General features: G+C 49.3%; 1 protein-coding gene across 11 annotated transcripts in view; it reads right to left on the reverse strand.

Annotated features, from left to right (window-relative positions):
- The window catches only part of CNOT1 (CCR4-NOT transcription complex subunit 1), an 89,359-nt gene extending 80,812 nt beyond the window's left edge, over positions 1-8,547 (reverse strand). For 10 of the 11 annotated variants that reach the window (XR_016225012.1, XR_016225011.1, XM_070061972.2 and 7 more), the window contains exon 1: positions 7,865-8,033. The gene's annotated coding sequence lies outside the window, so the exon portion shown is untranslated. Of the gene's footprint in view, positions 1-7,864; positions 8,034-8,417 lie in introns of those variants that run through there. The other variant, XM_051846836.3, reaches the window with a different exon arrangement.
- Between the last annotated feature and the right edge of the window lie 17,335 nt (positions 8,548-25,882).

Here is a 25,882-nt window from a genome sequence, read left to right on the forward strand (position 1 = left end):
CATATAGGATGACGGCACTGTAGGCAGCAGCTTTACCCATTACGCCACAGCACCAGCCCCATACTTTTTTTTTTTTTTTTTTTTTGGTCAGGCAGAGTGGATAGTGAGGGAGATAGACAGAGAGAAAGGTCTTCCTTTGCCGTTGGTTCACCCTCCAATGGCTGCCGCGGCCGTCGGGCTGCAGCCGGCGCACCGCGCTGATCCAATGGCAGGATCTTTTTTTTTTTTTTTTTAATTTGACAGAGTTAGTGAAAAAGAGAGAGAGAAAGGTCTTCCTTCCGTTGGTTCACCCTCCGAAATGACCACTACGGCCAGAGCTACATCGATCCAAAGCCAGGAGCCAGGAGCTTCTTCCTGGTCTCCTATGCAGGTGGCAGGTGCCCAAGCACTTGAGCCATCTTCCACTGCCTTCCCAGGCCACAGCAGAGAGCCAGACTGGAAGAGAAGCAACCGGGACTAGAACCCAGCATCCATATTGGATGACAGCGCTGCAGGCGAAGGATTAACCTAGTGAGGTACTGGCCCCTCAAAAAAATAAATCTTAAAAAAAAAAGAGAGAGAGGAAAGCAAAAACTACTAAGAGCCAACTTTATAAGGCAGCAACTTAAACCACAGCTTACAATGCATGCATCCAATCCTGAAGTGCTGTTCAAGCCTTAGCTGCAGGGCCAGCGCTAAGGAATAGCGGGTAAAGCCACCTCATGCAGTGCCAACATCCCATGTGGGCACAGTTCAAGCCCCAGTCGCTCCACTTCCAATCCAGCTCCTGCTATGGCCTGGGAAAGCAGCAGAAATTGGCCCAAGTCCTTGGGCCCCTGCACCCATGTGGGAGACCTGGAAGAAGCTCCTGGCTCCTGGCTTCAGCTCAGCTCTGGCTGTTACGGTCATTAGGAAGCGAACCAACAGATGGAAGACCTCTCTCTGGCTTGACCTTTCTCTGCAACTCTTTCAAATAAATAAAATAAATCTTTAAAAAAAAAAAAAAAAAGGCCCAGCTGCTTCAGTTGAAATCCAGCTAACATACCTAGGAAGATGGTCAGAATATCTGGGCCCTACCACCCATGTGGGAGAACCACAGAGTTCCTTGCTTCTGGCTTCAGTCTGAAAACAACAGCCATCTGGGAAGTAAACCAGCAGATGAATATATTTCTCTTTCAAATAAAACAACTTCAGACAGTTCATTTAAGTATGTACTGGAATGATGGACAGTCCAGATAAAAGGGGCAAAGATATGTATAGTTTTGACACAAAACAGAATTATATTGCCAAAGGCAGAGAGGGAATTAACACATAGCTCTAGGCAAGATATTAGGAGGACTTTTAAACAGCCGAATATTTTCAAAGCAACGACTTGGGAAGTAACCTGACAGTCAAAAATTAATTGTAAGGGCTGGAGCTGTGGCACAGCGGGTAAAGCCACCGCCTGCAGCACTAGTTTGAGTTCCAGCTGCTCCACATCTGATCTGGCTCTCTGCTGTGGTCAGGGAAGCAGTGGAAGATGGTCCAAATCCTTGGGCCCCTGCACCCACATGGGAGACCCAGAAGAAGCTCCCGACTCTATATCAGCACAGCTCCGCCCTCTGAGGCCACTTGGGAGTGAGCCAGCGAATGGAAGACCTCTCTCTGTGTAGTTTTTTTTTTTTTTTTTTACAGGCAGAGTTAGTGAGAGAGAGCGAGAAAGGTCTTCCTTTTTCCGTTGGTTCACCCCCCAAGTGGTCACTTCTGCCGGCGCATTGCGTCCGGTGCACTGCGCCGGTCCAAAGCCAGAAGCCAGGTGCTTCCTCCTGGTCTCCACACGGGTGCAGGGCCCAAGGACCTGGGCCATCCTCTGCTGCCCTCCCGGGCCACAGCAGAGAGCTGGACTGGAAGAGGAGCAACCAGGACAGAATCCAGCACCCGGGGTGCCAGCACCGCAGGCGGAGGATTAGCCTAGTAAGCCGTGGCACCGGCCAAGCTTTCAAATTAAAAAAAAAAAAAAAAAGAATTAACTATATTTCTAGAATCTTGTACAATTAGAATATATTTATGAGTATGTATAGTATTTACATAATAAAGAAATTCAATAACCAAATGACAGGGAAAAGATAATAACAATCATTTAGGAAACTACTGCAAAAAAGATAAAAGGATAACTATTCTTGTTAGGTTATACTACCCACTATACTTTGTCCAAACCCAAAGCGTATACAACACCAAAAGGAAAAGAATCCTAAACTATGGATTTCAGGATATGATGATGTGTGGAGGGCTCACCAATTGTAACAAATTTACCACTCTGGTGAGGCATGGTGATAATAAGGAATGCTAGCTAGTGCAGAAGTAGGGGTATGTAGGAAATCTCTGTACCTTCAGCTTAATTTGAGTGTGAAACACTGCTCTAGAAAATTAAAAACTTTTGGGGCACATGCTGTGGCAGATTAGGTAAAACCACTGCATGCAGTGCCAGCATCCCATATGGGCACTGGTTCAAGTCCCAGCTGTTCCACTTCCAATCCAGCTGTCTGCTATGGCTTGGGAAAGCTGAAGATGGCCCTATTCCTTGGGTCCTTGCATCCACTTGGGAGACCCAGAAGAAGCTCCTGGCTCCTGGCTTCGGATCGGCGCAGCTCCAGCAGTTGCGGCCAACTGGGGAGTGAACCAGCAGATGTAAGACACCTTTCTCTCTCTCTCTGCTTCTCCTCTGTATAACTCTTTCAATAAATAAATCTCTTTAAAAATTAAAAACATTTAAAAACAAAGGTTAGACGCTATAAACCCGAGGTGAAAATCTCCCAAACTAATCATCTAAAAAGGGAAAATGGTGAGCTCTAAATATGAAGCTTAAGAACATTAGGATAGTGTCTCTCAATGTATTTCATCAGTCCACTACCTCACACACACCCTCTCCTACACAGTTCAGCATCTCATTTAGCATTTTAGAAATTTTCTTCTAACAACTGTAATAAAACTAACCAAGGCATACATTCTAGAGATTTATGCTGAACCTTCCAGAATTAAAGACTGAAATATATTTATTTTCCTTTTAGAACTGTATTTATTTACTTAAAAGGCAGAGCAACTCAAGTGGCCACAACAGTCAGGTCTGGTTCAGTCTGACGCCAGGAGCCCAGAATTCCATCCCCATCTCCCACATATGTGTCGCAGACCCAAGAACTTGGGGCATCAATCTCTGCTGCCTTCCAAGCACATTAGCCAGATCTGGGTGATATAGCTTAGGGGGTAAAGCTGCCACCTGGTATGCCAGTATCCCATATGGGCACCTGTTCTGATCCAGCTCCCTGCTAATGGCCTGGGACAAGTAGAAGCTGGTACAAGTGTTTAGGTCCCTGCACCCATGTGAGAAATGAAGATTGAGTTCCTGGTTCCTGGCTTCAGCCTGGGCCATTGCGGCCATCTTGGGAGTGAACCAGTTGGTGAAAGATCTGTCTGTCCCTCTCTGTAGCTGACATTCAAATACATAATAAATATCTTTTTTAAAAAAAGAAGTGGAGCAGTAGAGATGCAAACCAACAACACCCCCTTAACCCTCTGTGCCACGATGCAGGCACCAGAAACACATTTCTTAAATCTGCACTCTACACTCTGAAGGCTTGCAATTTTTTCAAATCTCACTGTTTCAGATTAAGTTTACAGCTCTAATTACAACTTCTCAAACAATGTTTTCCAATGATCAACTTATTTGCTTTGCTACATTTTTGCAAATTTACGAGTAAAACGTACATTTTGAAAGCTACTGTGGGGCCAGCACTGTGGCATAGCAGGTTAAGCCACCACATGCAGTGCCGGCATCCCATATGGGCACTGGTTCGAGTCCCAACTGCTCTACTTCCGATCCAGCTCTCTGCTATGGCCTTCAGCTCTAGAAAGCTCTGGGAAAGCAGAAGATGCCCCAAGTCCTTGGGCCCCTGTACCCACATGGGAAACCCAGAAAAAGCTCCTGGCTCCTGATCAGCGCAGCTCTCTCTCTCTGCCTCTCCTCCTCTCTCTGTGCAACTATTTTAAGAAGCCAGCACTGTGTCTTAGACGGTAAAGCCACCACCTGATGTACTGGCATTCCATATGGGTGCCAGTTCTAGTCCCGACTGCTCCACTTCCCATCCAGCTCTCTGCCATGGCCTGGGAAAGCAGAAGATGGCCCAAGTCCTTGGACCCATCCACCCCCGTGGGAGACCCAGAAGCAGCTCCTGACTCTAGGTCATCACAGCTCCGACCACTGAGGCCATTTGGGGAGTAAACCAGCAGATGGAAGACCTCTCTCTGCTTCTGCCTCTCTGTAACACTAATATTTTTTTAAAGATTTACTTTTATTTATTTGAAAGACAAAGTTACAGAGAGGTAGAGACAGAGAGAGAGGTCTCCAATCTGCTGGTTCACTCCCCAGATGGCCGCAATGGTCGGAGCTGCGCCGAAGCCAGGAGCTTCTTCGGGGTCTCCCATGTTAGGACAGGAGCCCAAGGACTTGGGCCATCTCCCACTGCTTTGCCATAACAGAGAGCTGGATCGGAAGAGGAGCAGCCGGGACAAGAACCAGAGCTCAAATGGGATGCTGGCGCTTCAGGCCAAGGCATTAACCCACTGCGCTACAGCGCCAGCCCCAACACTAACTTGCAAACAAACAAGTAAATCTTAAAAAAAAAAAAAAAAACTACTGTAGGGGGCCTGGCACTGTGAAATAGCATGTAAAGCTGCTGCCTGAGGTGCTGACATCCCATGTGGTCTCTGGTTCGAGTTCCGGCTGCTCCGCAGGCGGAGGATTAACCTACTGCACCACCCCATGATAAATATATCTTTAAAAATAAATTCACTGGCCAATATTTTTGTTAATATAAGCATAACAAGCATTTCCCAAAAAATTAATCTTAAAATTTGAGAGTATTCAATTAGAAGTATTACGGACAAACTTCCTTTTGCGGCATTAAGTACCAAAGATTTGCATTACCACACAGAATGAAATAAATGAATTTAGGCTTGTTAAAATGCAATCTGCCGTGATGCAGTGGGTTAAGTTGCTGCTTGCAATGCCAGTACCCCTTACTGGAGCAACAGTCCCCACTTCCGACCCAGCTGCCTAATGTACTTGGGAAAGCCAGAGGATGACGGCCCAAGTGCTTGGGGCCCTGCCACCTAAGTTGGAGACCCAGATGGAATTTGGGGTTCCTGGCTTCAAAATGGTCCACCTCCAGACATTAAGGCCATTTGGAGAGGGAACCAGTAAATGGGAGATCCTCAATCTCTCTGTCACCCTGCCTTCCAAATATATAAACCTTAAAAAAAAAAAAAAAAAAAGCGCTTGTCATAACTAGATCAGAATCTAATAAAAAACATACTTAGAAAAAGTACAGGCCGGCGCCACGGCTCACTAGGCTAATCCTCCGCCTTGCAGCACCAGCACACCAGGTTCTAGTCCTGGTTGGGGCGCCGGATTCTGTCCCGGTTGCCCCCCTTCCAGGCCAGCTCTCTGCTGTGGCCAGGGAGTGCAGTGGAGGATGGCCCAGGTGCTTGGGCCCTGCACCCCATGGGAGACCAGAATAAGTACCTGGCTCCCAGCTTCGGATAAGCACGGTGCTCTGGCCGCAGCACGCTGGCCGCAGCGGCCATTGGGAGGTGAACCAACAGAAAAGGAAGACCTTTCTCTCTGTCTCACTGTCCACTCTGCCTGTCCAAAAATTAAAAATAAAATAAAGTACATGCAAGGATAATTTGAGATTAGGCTCTAAACCATATTTTTTTTTCTTTGACAGGCAGAGTGGATAGTGAGAGAGAGAAAGAAAGATCTTCCTTTGCCGTTGGTTCACCCTCCAATGGCCGCCGCGGCCAGCACGCTGCGACCGGCGCACCGCGCTGATCCGAAGCCGGGAGCCAGGTACTTATACTGGTGTCCCATGGGGTGCAGGGCCCAAGCACTTGGGCCATCCTCCACTGCACTCCCTGGGCCACAGCAAGATAGCTGGCCTGGAAGAGGGGCAACCGGGACAGAATCCGGCGCACCGACGGGGACTAGAACCCGGTGTACAGGCGCCGCAAGGCGGAGGATTAGCCTAGTGAGCCGCGGCGCGGGCCTAAACCATATTCTTAAAGAGCTGGCATTTCCTTTTCTGTCCTCAGTTTTTTAATGTTTTAACCTAATATAAGGGGGATATCACAGTACTCTGCTTCGACAAGAACCATGCCAGAGACCAGGCTTAAGCCCCACTAAATATTCAAAAGAGATTTTAAAAAAAACTAAGCCAAGGTTCCCATCAAGTGAGGAAGGAAGCAAGGAGAACATTTCAGTTCTGTTTAACCATAACGCCACAAAACCCTGCACTAAAACTTTGGTATGAAAGTCGTTTCAGTTACCAGTGGTCAGGTCTGGTTGCCTTGACTCTAGCTAAAGGACTCGGGACACACACTTGTTGAAGGGTCCAGTTCTATCCACATGCGGCACAGCCAGCTTTTATGTATCATCACCCCCATTTTCTCCTTAGACAAGGTAACAATTTCCAGTGTCCTAAAACACAATTATTTAAACTGTTACCATATACCCCAGTAATAACTAAAATACTGTGCTGCCAACCTTTGGAAGGGTAAGAATGCCAACCAGGAACACAGATCATAAGTAAATCCCAGTGTACCGCTGCAAAAAATAAATTTGGTCTGCCTCTGTTTGACCTACTTCCTGGTGTTTTACTCACCCATTCCCGTTTTGTTTTTTTAATCCATGTAGCTCTCTATTCCTTTCCAAAGAGCTGTCATGAGGGAAATACTCAAAATTGTTGACAGCATTTTTATCATTCACTTAAAAAAAAATCCACAAGTAGCCACAGGCAATAGAATAGAGCAACAGCAAAATTAAGTACTCAGTTTTCAAGGAAAAGACTTTTTTACTGCAGTCCCAAGAAATGTGACGTGGGGTCGGGTGACTTGAGGCGAGAAGTTTACTTCTCATACACTTTAAACGCAACGCTTTCCAAAGCTCACAGCCAACAAGCACTTTCTTCGCTAACCTACTACACAGTACACTCCCGGCGGTTCTGCAGACGAGAGTGATACGGGGAAGGGGTGTTTGGGTTTGGCCTCAAGTAACACCCAGAACCCGGGCAGCTCGTCTCTCGGCAGCCGCGAGGCCTCCAAGCGCTCGGCTCACCAGGGGGACCCCCGCCCGGGCGAGCAGAACCGCCGCTGAGGCAGACACCGGCCCGAGCGGGTGGGGGGCCGGCCCCGCAGCAACCGTAAGCGCCGCGGCGCGCGAGTGGAACAAAAACCTGTGGCGAGAATGAGGAAGTGCTCGCTCCCGCCCGCCCCTCCCACCGGCAGACACCCGAAACACGGGGGGTTTGACAACGTGCTGGGGGCGGAGGAGGGGGCAGCGCGGCAGCCCCGGCGCCCTGGAGCCACCCGGGAGCCCTAACAACTCGGAATCCGGCTGCCTGGCCCGAGGAGCTAGGCCTCGGGGACCGAAGCTCGCTGCACCCTGCCGGGAGCCCGAAGAGAAAGGAGCAGTTGAGGAGCTCGCGGAGTTTGAGGAGGGTGCAGCCCGCGCGAAGCCAGGCCCAGGGGCCCCAGCTGCCACCCACTGCGCCGCCAGGCCCCGGCCGGGGGCCACCCCGGGTCTCACCCCGCACCGAACCTGTGCGCTTCCAAAAGCCTTCGCGCCAACGCCTTCTCCTCGGCGCCCGGAGCCTCCGCGGGCCGTGGGGAAAGAGTCCGTCCACTCCCGCCTCGCCCCACTTCCCTGTCCCGGCTGCCTCTTACTCCCCGGAGCTCCGGGAAACGCTCCCTGTAGCCCCAGGTCCACCCCCGTTCCCTTCTCCCCACCCCGGCACTCGCGCTCCCAGGCTGACACCACCAGCCTACTCCAGCCTCTGACCCCAGCCCGCCTCACCTCAGGCGGTTCCGGTGGCGCTGGACACAGGAAACTCCTGGGTCCCCGACTCCGGCTCTCCTCGACCCCCTCTTCGGTTAACTCCGCTTGTTTCTCTACAAAATGGCGCCGGAGGTCGCGCGCTCACGTCGCGGCCTTTCCCCTCCCCGTTCCCATTTCATCATTCGCTGCCCGCCCGAGGAGGGAGGGCCCCCGCATCAGCCAATGACCTCAGCCCGCTCGCCGTTCCCGGCCAATCACCGTCAGGGACCCGCGGATTCAAACCAATCACAAACTATCACTTGCAGAAGTCAAGGAAGAAACCAGGCTCCTGCTAGCAACTACCAATCAAGACCCTTACTTCGCGGTCTTTGGCCAATTGCCGCTCACCAGCCCCGAGGGACCCGAGTCGGAGCCCTCGCGCCTGCGCTCCAGGCGAGGGCCAATGGGGAGAGGCTGATAACTTCGATTCGGGGCTTCCCGGACTTCCCACCTGCCCTCGAAGTCTTCAACCAATGGGGGCCAGCGATTGCCTCCGAGAAACAAAAAATCAGGGGGAAGCATAACTCCTCACCACCCTGCGCGGGAACTAGTTCGAGTCGGAGTGCGACGGCCTTCCTCAACTTTCCTTCTTCACTTTCCTTCCTCTTTCGAAATGTCACGGTCCAGCACACTGTGGGGATGCCCAGTGGAAACATTCCCCTCCCCTCGGGTCCTTTTGGAGGGGAACGCCAGCAGGCAGAAAGCGAGCCAGGTTGGGACGCTTTGAATCCTGGGAGTTGTAGTCCCGCGCCTCACCCCTTTGCGGTCGCAAAAGTATGCGTTGCCTCCCGTCACCTGCGGCGCTGTAGGAAGAGCAGTGCATGCAGGGGAATGTAGTCTCCCACGCTCCCCCCCAGCCTTATCTTGCTTGGCTTTCCTTAAGGGAACTTTCACTTCTAGTCTACCTATGGGAGAAGTGACTCCTTTGGAAAGAGATAAGGAACTCAAGTTGTCTTTCTGGCTGAAGCCCTGGAAGCGCTGTGGAAACGATATTTCCTGTCTCATACTACCTTTTGTGCCTAAACACACTTCGTAAAACTTGTGGCAAAAGTACATAAACTTACTATCTTAACCGTTTTTAAAGCCTGTGGTTTTTTTAAAAAAAAAAGATTTTTATTTATTTATTTGAATGGCAGAGTTACAGAAAGGCAGAGGCAGAAAGAGAGAGAGTCTTCCAACTGCTGGTTCACTCCCCAAATGGCCGGAACTAGGCCAACCTGGAGCCAGGAACCAGGAGCCAGGCCCGGTCTCCCATGTGGGTGCAGGGGCCCCAGGAATTGGGCCATCTTCTACTGCTTTCCCAGGCCATAGCAGAGAGCTGTATCAGAAGTGGAGCTGGACCGGAAATTGAACCAGCACCCATATGGGATGCTTACATGGCAGGCAGTGGCTTTACCCACTATGCCACAGCGCCAGCCCTTATCTTAACCATTTTTAAATCTGCAGCATACTATAGTGTTTCCCATATTCATAGGTTGTGTTACAGACTCTAGAACTTTTCTTTTTATAATGTGTTTATCTTTTAAAAGACTTATTTATTTATTTGAAAGTCAGAGTTACACAGAGAGAGGAGAGGCATAGAGAAGTCTTTCATCCACTGGTTCACTCCCCCAGATGGCTGCAACAGCTGGAGCTGCACCGATCTGAAGCCAGGAGCCAGGAGCTTCCTCCAGGTCTCCCACGTGGGTGCAGGGGCCCTAGGACTTGGACCATCTTCTACTGCTTTCCCAGCCCATAGCAGAGAGCTGGATGGGAAGTGGAGCAGCCAGGACTCAAACCAGCAGCCATATGGGATTCTGGCACTGTAGGCAGGGGCTTTACCGGCTACACCACAGCACTGGCCCCTAATGTATTCATTTATAAGAGACACAGAGAGACAGATATTCCATCTACTGGTTCACTCTGCAGGTAGATGTCAGAAGCTGGGAACTCAATCCAGTTCTCTTGCATAAGTAGCAAGAAATCAATTACTTGACCTATCACTGATCCCTCCCAGGGTGTGTATTAGCAGGAAGCAGAAATCATAAACTGGGAGGAGAAGTGAACCTGGGACTTGAAACCAGGCATGCCAACATGGGATGTGGGCAACCCAAACAGCATCCTAACTGCTGTGCCAAAGGCCTTCCTAACTAGAACATTCCATTTTGCAAAAGGACTCCCCAGTTACAACTCTTCCCACCCCTAGCAAACACCATTTTCCTTTCTGTTTTTAAGGGTTTCATTACTTTAATATCTCATATAAGTTGAATTGTACAGTATTTGTGTTTTTCTGGTGGTCTGATTTCACTTCACATAAAAATATTATGCGACACCTGCTTTTCCTTGGTTGGAGGCCAAGTCTTTCAGTAAACAGGTACTGTATGCCTTATGCCTTCAAGCAGCTATATGAGATCCAGGAATCCCACATGCAGCATGGACAAGGATCACTCCAGTTGTACATAACTATTCCTTGCACCTAGTCCTCAGTACCTGGCACAAGGTAGGCATGTGTTGAAAAAGTATGAAATAGGCCGGCACCACAGCTCAATAGGCTAATCCTCCGCCTGTGGCACCGGCACACCGGGTTCTAGTCCCGGTTGGGGTGCCGGATTCTGTCCCGGTTGCCCCTCTTCCAGGCCAGCTCTCTGCTGTGGCCCGGGAGTGCAGTGGAGGATGGCCCAAGTGCTTGGGCCCTGCACCCCATGGGAGACCAGGAGAGGCACCTTGCTCCTGGCTTTGGATCAGCGCTGTGCACTGGCAGCAGCGTGCCAGCCACGGCAACCATTGGAGGGTGAACCAATGGCAAAGGAAGACCTTTCTCTCTGTCTTTCTCTCTCACTGTCCACTCTGCCTGTCAAAAAAAAAAAAAAAAACTGAAAAAGTATGAAATGAAGAAATGGATCTAAAACATTGCATCAAAAGACAAAATTACAACAAATTCAGCTGAAAGCTCTTGACTGACTTTTATTTATGATTCTACAATCAGGCAAGTCCTCATTCCATTGAACAGAATGAATGTTTCAATGAACTGAGCAGAGGATGTTGGCTTTATATATCGAGAAGGCTGAGGAAAGCAGAGAAAGAGAACAGAAAACCAACTGGTTTCAAAGTTATTTTCAATGTAAGGAAGAACTCACTCATGCGAACCAAAATGCTTATTTGTGATATATCCATTATTGTTCTCTCTCCTGATTTCTCAGAAGGTCAGATAAACGACTTCCTGTCAACTTGGTGACTTGGAACTTCAGGATGACTGACTCCATTGTGGTTGGGCCAGTTGGACCTAGTGCAGGAGCTTGGTCCATACCAATGAACTCCTATAAATTTTCTTTAGCAGTTGTAACGTTAACAGTAAAAGGCTCCTTGAACAGATCAAGGATGAGAAACAAGACCCTTCTATGTGCTGTTGCAGGTTACATTGCTAAAACGTCTATGGATAAGGCCAGCATTGTGGCTTAGCAGGCAAAGCCACCGCCTATAATGCCAGCATCCCATATGCAAGCCAGTTAGAGTTTGGCTGTTCCATTCTAATCCAGCTCTCTGGCCTGGGAAAGCAGTAGAAGATGGCCCAAGTCCTTGGTCCCCTGCACCTGCATGGGAGACCCAGAAGAAGCTCCTGGCTCCTGGCTTCAGATCGGCACCTCTCCGGCCATTGCGGCCAGTTGGGGAGTGAACTAACAGATGAAGACTCTCTCTCTCTGTCTCTCTCTGTGACTTTGACTTTCAAATAAATAAATAAATCTTTAAAAAATAATAAGTAGCTCTTTAAAAAAAAGTTGGTGAGGAATAGGAAAAAAAATAATATAATCTATATATTACCATGTATACAGAAGAAAATAATGTCATCTATATTTGTGTGTAACCAAATGCTTTAAACATTTGGAAAAATACATCCCTGCGCCCAGCTGACACCATTGCTGATCCCTGAGCAGGAGAAGCAGACTGAGGAGGGTAAAGGGAACTTTTGCTTTTTATTCTACAGATTAGCTGAACTTGTCACAAAGAGGGTATATTCATGTTTGATTTTTGTAATTTAAAGCACATTTTTAAAGAAACAAGCCAACACCCATAGAGGTCAGCTACCTAAGGTCAACTCTGTAATTTTTCAACTAGCTTGGTCTGAAACATAAAGCTCCTAAAATAAAGATAAGTCCAAGTAAACAAAGCCCTCCTCCACTTCAATCTGTGCTTGCCAAGAAAATGGTGTGCTGCCTGCCTTAGCGGGAGCTGCTGCAGGAATCATTATGCCCACTGCAAGCCCCTTCTCAGGAACCTTACCAACTTTGAGGTTGGTATGATGTGTCATGGGGACATAGCCAGGACTGGAGGTGTCACGGGAACACCGCCAGGTACTGCAAGACTTGTGCAACAGCCTGGAGATCAAAGTCCTTCTACTCTGTGGCAAGATTCCAGGTGGCTTCCATCCTTACTAGAAAGCTGAGAGACAACAGGTTTGCACACTGGAGGGGGTAGTGTGGATTACCTGGTACACTTTTCATTTCGCTAAGGCATAGTAAGAAATCACACCCACACTATTTTATGAGAGATCTGCACAGAGCATTTCCTGAATCACCCCATAACTCAGCAATTGTGTGTGTTGGGGTACAAGCATATTCAGAATGAGACCGTTTTGGCCAGCTATTACTTACTCACCTGGACTCTTTTTCTAAGCCTTCTTCCAGTCCTTCACTCCCCATTTAACTGTGCATCCGTGCTCTGGAAAAACTTTATAAAATCTAATTGGTTCTGAAAATAGCCTGGAGAGGGAACTGCTAAGTGCTGAGAAACAAAAGCCTTACTTAATTGGATTAGGAAGGAGGGCAAAAAATAACTAGAAGACAAAGAACTTTAAAATTCTGAAATCTGTGCAAACTGTGGTGAGATGTTTGAAGGAACTTAGAAGGAAGGTAAACAGAAATATAAAGCTTTATTATTCCACATTCCTGTTTTTCAGTCACAATTTCCAGATAAATCAGTAACTTTAGTTTGCTGTAGCTTTGACCACTATAGGCTTCTCTATCCTGTTTAAAGCACCTATTAGCAGCCAACCGCAAAGTCCTAACCTCCTTCCAGTCTATTGCCACTGCCAAATTCCAACCCTTCTTTAAAAAAAAAAAAAAAAAATTTATTTGAAAAGCAGAGTTATAGAGAGAAAGAGAGTGATAGAGAAAGAGATAATCCATCCACTGGTTCACTCCCCAATGGCTGGGACCAGGCCAGGCCGAAGCCAGGAGCCAGGAGCTTCTTCGTAGGTGCAGGGACCTAAGCACTTCAGTCATCTGCTGCTGCTTTACCCAAGCACATCAGCAGGGAGCTGGATTGGAAGTGGAGCAGCAGAGGCTTGAACTGGTGCCGATGTGGGATGCTGGTGTTACAGGCAACGGGCTTTACCTATTACGTCACAACACGAGCCCATAGTCTAACTTTGAAAAAAAATTAAAACTTTTTACTGGGGTTGGCACGGTGGCATAGCTGGTAAAGCTGCTGTCTGAAGTGCCAGCATCCCATATGGGCACAGTTCAAGTCCCAGATACTCCACTTCTGATCCAGCTCCCTGATATGGCCTGGAAAAGCAGCAGAAGATGGCCCATGCATCCACGTGGGAGACCTGGAAGAAGCTCCTGGCTCCTGGCTTTGGATCAGCCCAGCTCCGGCCGTTGCAGACATTTGGGGAGTGAACCAGCGGATGAAAGATCTTTCTATCTCTCCCTCTTATCTGTAACTCTAACTCTCAAAGAAATAAATTTTTTGGCTGGCGCCGTGGCTCACTTGACTAGTCCTCTGCCTGCGGCGCCAGCACCCTGAGTTCTAGTCCCGATTAGGGTGCTGGATACTAGTCCCGGTTGCTCCTCTTCCAGTCCAGCTCTCTCTCTACTGTGGCCTGGGAGGGCAGAGGAGGATGGCCCAAGTGCTTGGGTCTGTACCCATATGGGAGACCAGGAGGAAGTACCTGGTTCCTGGCTTCGGATCGGTGTAGTGCCAGCCATGGCAGCCATTAGGGGAGTAAACCAATAGAAGGAAGACCTTTTTCTCTCTCTCTCTGTCTATAACTCTCTCTCTGTCTCTCTCTCACTGTCTAACTCTGCCTGGCAAAAAAAAAAAAAAAGAAAGAAATTTTTTTTAAAAGTGCAGTGGCCTGGACTCAGACCAGGTGGTGCCTTTAGCTGCTACGCCACAGCACCAACCCCCACTTAGCATCTTTTTACATAACACCCTTCTCTACCATCATTTTCAGCAGCTTAGAGAAGTAAGCACACCTCACATCTTGAACTGGAGGTGGGGAGGGAGTAATAAATTCAGGATTCCCCTTCAAACTTCTCTCCCCCTCCACACTTCCCAGTCTAGGTTATAAACTGGGCAGACCTACTTTGATCCCCATTTGGCAAGTGAACCAACGAGTGGGTGAATTATCTCTCTCTCCATCTCTGTCTGTGACTCTGCCTCTGTCTACCCAAATGGCTGCAACAACCATGGCTGGATCAGAAATGGAGAAGCCGGAACATGAACTGGCACCCATATGGAATGCTGGAGTCCCAGGAGGCGGCTTTATTTGCTATGCCCCAATCATTTCTCTTTTTTTAAAAAGATTTATTTATTTTTATTTGAAAGTCAGTTACACAGAGAGCGGAGAGGCAGAAAGAAAGGTATTCCATCTGATGGTTCACTCCCCAATTGGCCACAATGGCTGTGAAATTGGAAAAGACCCCCTAAAATCTACACTAAATTGTGGCCCCTTAAAATTCCCTAGAAATGCTATCCGGGGTGCCACATGCACTACCGGAATTTGGGGTGTCTTACAATTTCACCACGGGCTTATTACCAAATCCCCGATATTAATAAGCCCGAGAGGGTTCTTGCCTAGTATTTAGAGAATTCTAAATACCAGCACAGATAAACAAGTCAGCATGGTACGTTTTAAGCTTTTATTTAGTAAGAAAGGTGCATAAGAGAGTGAGAGCTTTATTTAGGGGAGAGAGGTGAATAGGGGTTCATACCAAGCACCAGGAACCAGCCACGTGGATGAGCATCTAGGCCAGGAAGCCTAGAGCACATGGCCCGAAGGCCATGCGCCCTGGAGGCGCAGGGCTACAGCAAGCCCTGGCCTGGCAAGAGGCCAGGGAGGAAGAGCAGGGGAGAGCCTCGAGCACACAGTGCCCTAGGCTTTTAACCCACTCCAAAGGGGAGTGGTTAATTAACCTGATTGGTGGGCACCCCAGTGTGGCCAGGTAGGGGAGTGAGGCCACACAGGGGCGTGGCAAAGGCATCAGGTAGGAGCATGAGGTTACACAGGGGCGTGGTCTTCCAGTTCACAAATCTGACCAATTTTAACCTGTATGCCTGCCTACTTCAGCCGGAACTGTGCCAATCCAAAGCCAGGAGCCAGGAGCTTCTCCTGGGTCTCCCACGCAGGTGCAGCTATTCTGCTTCTGATTCAGCTCCCTGCTAATGTGCATAGGAAGGCAATGGAAGATGTCCCAAGGTATTGGGCTCCTTCCACCTACATGGGAGACCAAGATGAAGTTCCAGGCTCCTGGCTTCAGCCTGGCCCAGCCCTGGCCACTGTGACCATTTGGGGGTGTTGAACCAGTGGATGGAAGATATCTGTTTCTCCCTCTCTCTCTGTCATCTGCCTTTCAAACAAATAAAATACATCTTTTTTTATTCTGCATTTGTAACATTCAAAAAAACACTGCTGCTAGGGGTGTACGTTGTGGTGCAGCTGGTTAATGCCCACGTCCCATATCAGAAGGCCTGGGATCCAGTCCCACTTCTGTTTCCAATACACCTTCCTGTCAGTGCACCTAGGAGGCAGCAGATGATGGCCTAAGTACTTGGGTTCTTGCCATCTGTGTGGGAGACCTGGATGGAGTTCCTGGCTCCTAGTTTTGGCCTGACCCAGTCAGGCTCTCGTGGACATTTAGTCAGTGAACCAACAGATGGAAAACCTCTCTGTCTCTCCAAGTCTCTCCTTCCCTGCCTGTCACTTTGCCTTTCAAATAAATAAAATTAAAATGAATAGATTTGCATACATTTAAATGCTAATGAGTTCTTCAGGAAGGTAGTTATCTCACTCCAGCAGGATTCAGGTGGAGCTAAGCTTTTGGTTGTGGGAGGGACAAGGTCTCCTTCTTTGTTCCTTAAAGGAAGGGGGAAATTCTTGGGCTTTTATCTCATCCTTGGCCCTCCTCCTCTTGGCATTCCTTCCCCGGGGCGGAATGCTTCCAGGACAGAGGCATTTTGGAGCAATCCGGATCCAGGCTGCTGACCTCTGGAAGAATAAAGAGCTGCTGCCTTGTCTCCACCTCCACCCAGCACCTCAACCTCTCCAGAACCCACCCTGTTCCCCTCTGGTCATGGGGCTCCTGTCTCTCTGCCCCGTGAGCATCATCGTTGTGGACAAGGACACTGAGCTGGAGCCATCCCCTGTCCTTATGCTGTATCTGGGATTGAGAACTGTCCCAAGGCTGTAGGGAAGGTCCTGTCTACTATGGGGCTCAGGGAAACTAGGAACTGGGATTCCGTGAGTATCTTTTCAACCTTACCTCCCAACCAGCAAAAGGCTGCTCCTGAAAACAGGTCTACCCACTCTTCCAGAATCCTTGCCACCAAACTCACTTCCAAGGCAGGTCCAGGACTGCACCTCTGCCTCCTCTCTCCCTCCCCAACTGCAGGTGACCCTCCCTTGTTCACTTGTGTTACAGTAAATATTTGAGTGCTGGGATTCTTGTAGGCAGGCATATAAGATAAAATTGATCAGGTTTGTGAGCTGGGAGACCACGCCTTCGTCACGCCACGCCCCTGTGTGACCTCATGCCCCTACCTGGCCACACCTGTGTGCTCACCGGCCAATCAGGCTAATTGACCACTCCCCTTTGGAAGTGGATTAAAGGCCCAGCCCTTTTGCCATTGCTGGGCTTGCTGCCCCTGTGCCTCCAGAACACGTGGCCTTTGGGGCCACCCACTCCATGCTTCCTGGCCTACATGCTCATCCATGTGGCCGGCTCCTGGTACTCGGTATGAATGCAGATTTCCCTCTCCCTTTCAGATAGGGCCCTCACTCTCCTATGCATTTCTCTCACTGAATAAAAAGCTTAAAATGTATCATGCTGCCTCATTCATTTATGCCGGTATTCAGAATTCTTCTCTGAATATTAGGCAAAAACCCACACAGGCTCATTAATAGTGGGAACTTATTAATAAGCACATGGTGATATATGGCACCCCATATTGCAATATCAGGATCACAACAGTGAACAGCATCCTGGCTTAAGTCTACATTTTAATCTCTGCCCTACCTCTCCCCAGGAAGGCTGCTCAAGCCCATTCCTGGGGCTTTAGCCCAGCTGCTGTGCCTCTCCCAGTGGCTGCCTAGATCTTGGGCTCAGCTGCACAGTTTCCAGGCAGGGAAAGAGTCAGGGATGTGGAGAGCCTGCCTCGGTTCCTTCTGGTTTAGCCACACGTACCTGGCAATGGCATCCACACATTCAAGCACCCCAGGGATGGGATCCTAAAGAGGTCAGAGGCAGAGAATGGGTCCTGGGGTACAGGATTCAGAGCCCTCTGATCCATTTTTCCATGCCCAGTTCCCCACAGAGATGCACTTTTGTAATTCTCCAACACTTCCCCATGTTCTGTGCACCCGATCTATTTCTGTATTTCTGCTCATCCTCTTCCAGTAAGACGAAGTCCTCTGCCCTCTCTAAGCTTCAGAATCCCACTCTATAAGACGGAAGAATTAGCCAGGTTGATTGCTAAGTCCTTTCTGAGTGGAAATGTTCTCAGTGCAGCGGCCTCCATTCCACCCTGTACTCCAATGGGAGTTCTCAGGGAGAGTAACCTGGGGAAGGCGAGGTGGAGAAAGAGAGAGACAGAGAGAGGAGTGGCAGCCAGGCTGATACAGAACAACCCCCAAAACTGGCTGGAGGAGTTGCTATACAACCCCCCAAAACTGGATCTGCTTGCCTGCCCTCAAAAAGCCACTCACTGGGGCCGGCACTGTGGCACAGTGGGTTAACGCCCTGACCTGAAGCGCCAGCATCCCATATGGGCGCCCATTCTAGTCCCGGCTGCTCCTCTTCCAGTCCAGCTCTCTGCTGTGGCCCGGGAAGGCAGTGGAGGATGGCCCAAGTGCTTGGGCCCCTGCACCCGCATGGGAGACCAGGAGGAAGCACCTGGCTCCTGGCTTCGGATCGGCGCAGCTCCAGCTGTTGCAGCTAATTGGGGAGTGAACCATCGGATGAAAGACTTCTCTCTCTCTGCCTCTCCTCTCTGTATAACTCTTTCAAATAAATAAATAAATCTTTTATTTTATTTTATTTTTTGACAGGCAGAGTGGACAGTGAGAGAGAGAGACAGGTCTTCCTTTACCGTTGGTTCACCCTCCAATGGCCGCCGCGGCCGGCGCACTGCGGTGATCCGATGGCAGGAGCCAGGTACTTATCCTGGTCTCCCATGGGGTGCAGGGCCCAAGTACTTGGGCCATCCTCCACTGCACTCCCTGGCCACAGCAGAGAGCTGGCCTGGAAGAGGGGCAACCGGGACAGAATCCGGCGCCCCGACCGGACCGGGACTAGAACCCGGTGTGCCGGCGCCGCAAGGCAGAGGATTAGCCTAGTGAGCCGCGGCGCCGGCCCCTTGATTGTTCTTTATGACAGAAAAGTGGGCTTCAGTTAATCTGGGGCTACATGCAGGTAGTAGTTAATTTTTGCCCTGGGCCTGGAATTCCTGGAAAAGAAACCCTCTCAAGACAAGATGTGAGGCCGGCGCTGTGGTGTAGTGGGTAAAGCTGCTGCCTGTAGTGCCAACATCCCATATGAGCACCGGTTCAAGTCCCGCCTGCTCCACTTCTGATCCAGCTCTCTGCTGTGGCCTGGGAAAGCAGTGGAAGATAGCCCAAGTCCTTGGGTTCTTGCACCCACATGGGGGACCTGGAGGAAGCTCCTGGCTCCTGGCTTCGGATCGGTGCAGTTCCCAGTCAATTGGGACTGAACCAGCAGATGGACGACCTCTCTCTCTCTCTCTGCCTCTCCTTCTCTCTCTGTGTAACTCTGACTTTCAAATAAATAAATAAATCTTTGAAAAAAATAAAAGACAAGATGTTATCTAATGGAGAAACAAAGGCCTCATGAATCAGAATGCTGCAGGGCCAGCTGTGCCACTCCCTCAATGCGGGATCCACATTCTACACACCGATTCACTCCCTAAAAGCTCCTTACTCCAGCTTCCTAAATGCAGACCTGGGAAGGCAGCAGTGAGGACTCAAGTACTTGGGTTTTGCCACCCACCCGGGAGACTTGGATCGCATTCCTCATTGCTAGCTTTGGTCCCTGTCCAGCTGCAACTGTCGTGGACATTTGGGGAGTGAACCAGGGCTCTCTGCCTGTCTGCTGGTCTCTTTCTCCATCTCTCTGCCTCTCAAATTAAAAAAAATGAAAATAAATTAAAAAATATATCTATCAAACAGTTTGAAACAGTAATGTGGGCCCCACCAACGTGCCTTGCCCCACAGAGCAGTCCACAGAGGAAACAGCAACTGTGTGTCGGGAAGGTGAGAGTGTGATGCCTGTGCATGTGCTCTGGGGTTCTGGGTTCTGCTTTGCTCTTCGCTCTCCTGCCAGCTGAGGTGGACAGACTGGGAGAGGAGTGGCTCACGAGCGATGTCCTCTGTGCTTGGATCCTTTGGAGTTGCCCTCCAAGCAGCAGCAGATGTGAAGGGACGCCCCAGGCTACAGGCAGAGCCACCTCCATCCTCATTTCCTGCTCTGTGTCTTACTTATTTATTTATTGTAATATTTTTTTTAACTTTTATTTAATGAATATAAATTTCCAAAGTACGATTTATGGATTACAATGGCTTCCCCCCCATACCGTCCCTCCCACCCACAACCCTCCCCTTTCCCACTCCCTCTCCCCTTCCATTCACATCAAGATTCATTTTCGATTATCTTAATATACAGAAGATCAGCTTAGTATACATTAAGTAAGGATTTCAACAGTTTGCTCCCACACAGAAACATAAAGTGAAAAATAATAGATGATTTTTTTAAATGATGATGAAATTTATTTATTGTAATATTTTAATTTATTTGAAAGGTGGAGACAGACAGACTCTCCATCTGCTGGTTTATCTCCAAAATGCCCACGACAGCTTGGGCTGGCCCAAGCCAAAGCCAGGAACCCAGAACACAACCCAGGTCTCGAGCCACTGAGCCATCACTGCCGCCTCCCACAGTATGCCTTAGCAGGAAGGTGGGACCTGGAAGCAGAAGCAGTACTCAAACCTAGGCTCTCCGACATGGGGTGTAGACGTCCCCAGTGACATCCTAACTGCTGTGCCAAATGGCTACATTGTGCTGCCTTTCTTTCTTTCTTTCTTTCTTTCTTTCTTTCTTTCTTTCTTTCTTTCTTTCTTTCTTCCTTCCTTCCTTCCTTCCTTCCTTCCTTCCTTCCTTCCTTCCTTCCTTCCTTCCTTCCTTTCTTTCTTTCTTTCTTTCTTTCAGATTTATTTTAAGATTTTTTTTTATTTTAAGATTTATTTTATTTGAAAGGTGGAGTTACAAAGAGAGAGGGAGAGACAGAGAGAGAGCTCTTCCATCTGCTGGTTTACTCTCAAATGGTCACAACAGCCGAGACTGGGCCAGGCCAAAAGCAGGAACCAGGAGCTTCGTCCTACCCTCCCTTGTGAGTGCAGGAACCCAGCACTTGGGCCATCCTCCACCTCTTTCCCAGGCACATTAGCAGGGAGCTGAATCAGAAGTGGAGCAGCCAGGACTCAAACTGGTGCCCATACAGGATGCTGGCGGCCGGCGCCGCGGCTCACTAGGCTAATCCTCTGCCTGAGGCGCCGGCACCCCGGTTTCTAGTCCCGGTTGGGGTGCCGGATTCTGTCCCGGTTGCTCCTCTTCCAGTCCAACTCTCTGCTGTGGCCCAGGAGTGCAGTGGAGGATGGCCCAGGTCCTTGGGTCCTGCACCCACATGGGAGACCAGGAGAAACACCTGGCTCTTGGCTTCGGATCGGTGTAGCTCTGGCCACAGCGGCCATTTGGGGGTGAACCAATGGAAAAGGAAGACCTCTCTCTCTGTCTCTCACTGTCTAAATCTGCCTGTCCAAAAAAAAAAAAAAAAAAAAAAAATGCTGGCGCTGCAGAGAGCAGATTAACCCACTACGCCACAGCACTGGCCCTTGTACTGTGTTTCTTAAACCCCATCAAACTAAATTGTTCCACCTGGTGGTGTCACCTGCCTCTGGCCTAAGGTGGCAGGCAGTCGCAGACAGTCATATTCCTTAGAAGCATATACCCCAGGGGCTGATGCTGTGGCATAGCGGGTAAAGCTGCCATCTGCAGTGCCGGCATCCCATATGGTTTGAGTCCCAGCTGCTCCACTTCCAATCTAGCTCTCGGCTATGGCCTGGGACAGCAGTAGAAGATGGCTCATGTCTTTGGGCCCCTACACCCATATGGGAAACCCAGAAGAAGCTCCTGGCTCCTGGCTTTGGATCAGCACACTTCTGCCCACTGCGGCCATCTGGGGAGTGAGCCAGTGAATGGAAGACCTCTCTCTCTCTCTCTTTGCCTCTCATTCTCTGTGTAACTCTGACTTTCAAATGATTAAGTAAGTAAATTGGTGAACACCAAAAAAAAAAAAAAAAAAAAAAAAAAAAGCATATGCTTCACCAGCTGCCAAAGATAATGACCAGAAGCACTTAGTCATTGCTAGTGAGGCCACAGTAACCAGACTCTATCAGCATGTCATGGGTCAGCTGTAGTGCACATCCTACTTCCCACACTAAAGCCCCCAAACCAGAAGAGACTAGTACATGTTTCCCCTCCACCTGAGGGCCACAAGTGATAATGACCAACCTTGACCAAGTGCTCACTGTGTGCCGGACCTTGGTTTCGGTCCTTTGTACCCACTGTTCTCTTTAGTCACCATAACCCCGTGAAGCAGGCACCGTGGTGTGCATTCCTGCTTCACAGACAAGGAAACTGAGGACTGAGATGACTAAGAGTTTGCCCCAGGTCTCACAGTCAGTCAGAGGCAGAGGCGGGATTCAAATGCAAGTTGGCGTGATGTCCAGAGCTATGCTTTCAGCCACTGGGCCACACTGCCTCCTCAGGATTAACACGGAACCATGCGGAGTCTCAGAGCAGCTGACACCTTCTAGATTAGCTGCATTTACTGGTCGGAAATGGCACGAGGGGGACGCATCAAGGCTGCAGGTCAATTGCTACCCTCCAAATACATCCCCGATCCTTTTGTCTTTCTCTCTCTCTTTTTTAAAGAATTTATTTATTTATATAAAAAAACAGAGCAGCAGAGAGAGAAAGGGCTCTTCCATCTACCAATTCACTCTCCAAATGGCTACAACAGTCAAGGCTGGGCCAGGTGGAAGCCAGATGCCTGGAACTCCAACGGTGTCTCCCATGTGGGTAGCAGGGATCCAAGCACTTGGCCATCCTCCGCTGCTTTGTCAAGTGCATGAGCAGGGAGCTGGATCTGAAGCAGAGTAGCCAGGGACTCGAACCAGTACTCAATATGGGAGGCCCATGTCACCAGCAGCAATTTAAGGCATTGTGCCACAAAGCTGGCTGCCTTCTGTTGATCCCTGTCTCCAAAGCTCTCATCCTAGTCCCTGTGTCACTATCTCCCTTCTTCTCCTGTTCCGTACTCCTAATCTATTTTTTTTTAAGTTTTTTATTTATTTGAAAGTCAGAGTTACACAGAGAGAGGAGAGGCGGGGGAGAGGGGTCTTCCATCCGATGGTTCACGCCCCAGTTGGCCACAACGGCCAGCGCTTGTGCCTATCTGAAGGCAGAAGCCAGGAGCTTCTTCTGAGTTTCCCATGTGGGTGCAGGGACCCAAGCACTTGGGTCATCTTCTACGGCTTTCCCAGGCCACAGCAGAGAACTGGATCGGAAGTGGAGCAGCAGGGTCTCGAACCGGTGTCTATATGGGATGCCGGCACTTCAGGCCAGGGCATTAACCTGCTGTGCCACAGTGCTGGCCCCTACTAATCTCTTTCTACTAAAACCCCTTCAAGGGCTTCCTATAGATGCTGTAGCTTCTTCCTGCCACAGTTTGCAAAACCCCTGTGATCTGGCTGCTCCCCACCTCCCCATCTGTCTGCCCCGCCCCCCTGCCAGTGGCTTCTTCTACATCAGAGTTATTCAGCCTCATGCTTGCACTTGTTTCTTGCTGGGCTGGGACCACTCATTTTTCGGCTCTTCTCACAGCTGCCCTTCATCATTCGGCCCCTCATCTGGTTCCTTCTCATGAAGGCTTCCCTCCCACACTGCTGAAAATGACGCTTCAGGGCTGGTGCTATGGCGTAGTAGGTTAAGCCTCCGCCTGCAATGCTGGCATCACATATGGGTGCTGATTTAAATTCTGGCTGCTCCACTTCTGATCCAGCTCGCTACTAATGGCCTGGGAAAGCAGCAGAAGATGACCCAAGTGCTGCACCCACGTGAGAGACCTGGAAGAAGCTCCTGGCTCCTGGATTTAGATCAGCCCACTCTGGCTGTTGCGGCCATTTGGGGAATGAACCAGTGGATGGAAGACCTCTCTTTGTCTCTCCCTCTCTCTGTAACTCTACCTCTCAAATAAATAAATAAATCTTAAAAAGGAAAATAAAGTGGCGCATCGTAGCCCTTGGCATTTTCAAAAGCAATCTGTTTGTTAGTTTGTTTGTTTGTTTTTACAGGGTGGACAGTGAGAGAGAGACAGAGAGAAAGGTCTTCCTTTGCCATTGGTTCACCTTCCAATGGCCGCTGCGGCCAGTGCACTGCGGCCGGTGCATCGTACTGATCCGAAGGCAGGAGCCAGGTGCTTCTCCTGGGCTCCCATGCGGGTGCAGGGCCCCAGCACTTGGGCCATCCTCCACTGCACTCCCGGGCCATAGCAGAGAGCTGGCCTGGAAGAGGGGCAACCAGGACAGAATCCAGCGCCCCGACCGGGACTAGAACCCGGTGTGCCGGCGCCGCAAGGCAGAGGATTAGCCTATTGAGCCATGGCGCCGGCCGGCAATCTGGTTTATATGCATGTTTGTGTGCTCAGTTCATTGTCTCTTGGCCCCCACCTAGAAGGCAGGGACTGTGTGTGTCTTGTCACTGCCACACTCCCAGTACCAGGTCACTGCCCGGCAGAGACTGGGTACTCAGTGAAGATTTGTAGAATCGAGGAAGCCTCGGGGGGTGGTTGTTGTGGAATCATTGTTAAAATGCCCACATCCCGTGCCGGTTCTAGTCCTGGTTGTTCCTCTTCCCATCTAGCTCTCTGCTATGGCCTAGGGAAGCAGTAGAAGATGGCCCAAGTCCTTGGGCCCCTGCATCCACGTGGGAGACCTGGAAGAAACTCCTGGCTCCTGGCTTCAGATCAGCCCAGCTCCAGCCGTTGCGGCCATCTGGGGAGTGAACCAGCAGATGGAAGACCTCTCTCTCTCTCTCTCTCTCTCTGTCTCTACCTCTCTCTCTAACTCTGTCTTTCAAATAAATAAAATAAATCTTAAAATAAAATAAAATGCCCACATCCCACCATCAAATTATTAGAGAACATTGGGGAAACCTTGCAAGACTTTGGCATAGGCAAAGAATTCTTGGAAAGGACCCCAGAGGCACAGTCAAAGTCAAAATTGACAAATGGGATTATATCAAATTGAGAAGCTTCTATACTGAAAAAAAAAATCAGCAAAATGAAGAGGCAACCTACAGAATGGGAGAACATATTTCCGAACTATACAACTGATGAAGGATTAATAACCAGAATCTATTAAGAGCTCAAGAAACTCAACAGCAACAAAACAAACAATGCAGTTAAGAAATGGCAAAGGATTTAAACAGACATTTTCCAAAAGAGGAAATGGCCAACAGACACATGAAAAAATGTTCAGGGTCCCTAGCCATCAGGTACATGCAAATCAAAGCCACAATGAGGTTTTACTTCATCCCATCTAGAATGGCTTTCATACAGAAATCAACAGACAGCCGGCGCTGCGGCTCAATAGGCTAACCCTCCACCTAGCGGCGCCGGCACACCGGGTTCTAGTCCCGGTCGGGGCGCCGGATTCTGTCCTGGTTGCCCCTCTTCCAGGCCAGCTCTCTGCTGTGGCCCGGGAGTGCAGTGGAGGATGGCCCAAGTGCTTGGGCCCTGCACCCGCATGGGAGCCCAGGAGAAGCACCTGGCTCCTGCCTTCCGATCAGCGCGGTGGCGGCCATTGGAGGGTGAACCAACGGCAAAAGGAAGACTTTTCTCTCTGTCTCTCTCTCTCACTGTCCACTCCTCCTATCAAAAATAAAAAAATTTTTTTAAAAAGAAATCAAAAGACAACAAATGCTGGCGAGGATGTGGGGAAAGAGGTTCCTAATCTACTGTTGGTGGGAACGTAGACTGGTAAAGCCACTATGAGAGACAAATGGAGATACCTCAAAAATCTGAATACAGACCTGCCATGTGACCCAGCCACCCCGCTCCTGGGAATTTACCCAAGGGAAATGAAATCCGCATACGAAAGGGTTATCTGTACTCCCATGTTTATTGCAGCTGAATTCACAATAGCTAAGATATGGAATCAACCCAAATGCCCTTCAACTGAAGACTGGATAAAGATATTATGGGATATGTACACCACAGAATACTACAGCAGTTAAAAAAAGAAATCCAGTCATTTGCAATAAAATGGATGAAATAGGCCAGTCCCAGTGGGACAAATACCATATACTTCCCCTGACCCATAACTAACAGAGCACCTAAAAGGCAATCTGTAGAAGTGAAATTGATGCTTTGAGAACCAATGTCTCTGAACAGTCCTTGTCTTGACCGTTGAGAGACAGTTTTTTAGTTTTTTTTTTCTTACTATTTGTTGAACTCTTTACTTAACATAGAGTTAACCATATGTGTATAAAGTTAATTGAAAATAGATTCTGGGGCTGGTATTGTGGCATAGTGGGCTAAGCCTCCACCTGCGGCGCTGGCATCCCATATGGGTGCTGGCTTGAGTCCTGGCTGCTCCACTTCCTA

This window comes from Oryctolagus cuniculus, chromosome 18 (assembly GCF_051225735.1).
Source record: "Oryctolagus cuniculus isolate XC-2025 breed Fujian yellow rabbit chromosome 18, ASM5122573v1, whole genome shotgun sequence".
Lineage (NCBI taxonomy): Eukaryota > Metazoa > Chordata > Mammalia > Lagomorpha > Leporidae > Oryctolagus > Oryctolagus cuniculus.